This window comes from Galeopterus variegatus, unplaced genomic scaffold, assembly GCF_000696425.1.
Source record: "Galeopterus variegatus unplaced genomic scaffold, G_variegatus-3.0.2 Scaffold1463, whole genome shotgun sequence".
Taxonomy (NCBI): Eukaryota; Metazoa; Chordata; class Mammalia; order Dermoptera; family Cynocephalidae; genus Galeopterus; species Galeopterus variegatus.
In genome coordinates, this window is record NW_007727574.1 from 172,548 (window position 1) to 174,090 (window position 1,543).

A 1,543-nucleotide genomic window follows, 5' to 3' on the forward strand; every position below is an offset into this window, starting at 1 on the left:
ACACAGACTTCATGAATAAGACCCCAAAAGCACAGGCAACCAAAGGAAAAATAAACAAATGCGACTATATCAAACTAAAGATTTTCTGCACAGCAAAAGAAACAATAAACAGAGTTAAAAGACAACCAACAGAGTGGGAGAAAATATTTGCAAAATATACATCTGACTAAGGATTCATATTCAGAATACACAAGGAACTCAAACAACATTACAAGAAAAAAACAAGCAACCCAATTAAAAAATGGGCAAANCTAAAAACCATAAAAAGAGACAATGAGGGACACTACATAATGATAAAAGGACAGATCCATCGAGAAGACATAACAATCATAAATATGTACGCACCCAATGTCAGAGCAGCCAAATTTATGAAACAAACTCTATTAGACCTAAAGAAGGAAATAGACACTAATACCATAATAACAGGGAACCTGAACACCCCACTGTCATTATTGGACAGATCATCTAGGCAAATAATCGGCAGAGAAACACAAGATCTAAACAATACTCTAGAGCAATTGGACTTGGCAGATATCTACAGAACATTCCATCCAACAACCTCAGAATATTCATTCTTCTCATCAGCACACAGATCATTCTCCAGGATAGATCACAGATTAGGTCACAAATCAAGTCTCAACAAATTCAAAAAAATTGGAATTATCCCATATATTTTCTCAGACCATAATGGAGTAAAAGTAGAAATCAATAACAAACAAAATTCTGGAAACTATACAAACACATGGAAATTAAGCAGCATTCTACTTAATGACTTATGGGTCCAAGAAGAAATCAAGCAGGAAATCAAAAAATTTATTGAAACTAATGAAAATAATGATACAGCATACCAAAACCTGTGGGACACTGCAAAAGCAATATTAAGGGGGAAATTTATTGCTTTAAATACTCACCTCAGAAGAATGGAAAGATGGCAAGTGAACAACCTAACACTGCACTTTAAAGATCTAGAAAAACAAGAACAATCAAAACCCAAAGTTAGCAGATGGAAAGAGATCATCAAGATCAGAGCAGAACTTAACAAAATTGAAACCCAAAAAACAATACAAAAGATCANGACTTTAAACTATACTACAAAGCTATAATAACCAAAACAGCATTGTACTGGCATAAAAACATACACATGGATCAATGGAATAGAATAGAGAGTCCAGAAATCAACCCACACACCTACAGCCATCTGATCCTTGGCAAAGGCGCCAAGCCTATACACTGGAGAAGAGACTGCCTCTTTAGCAAATGGTGCTGGAAGAACTGGATATCAATATGCAGGAGAATTAAACTAGACCCATACCTTTCACCATACACTAAAGTCAACTCAAAATCGATTAAAGAGAATGAAACTAGATCCATACCTTTCACCATACACTAAAGTCAACTCAAAATCGATTAAAGAATTAAATATACACCCTGAAACAATAAAACTTCTTAAAGAAAACTTAGGAGAGACACTTCAGGAAACAGGTCTGGACACAGACTTCATGAATAAGACCCCAAAAGCATGGGCAACCAAAGGAAATATAAA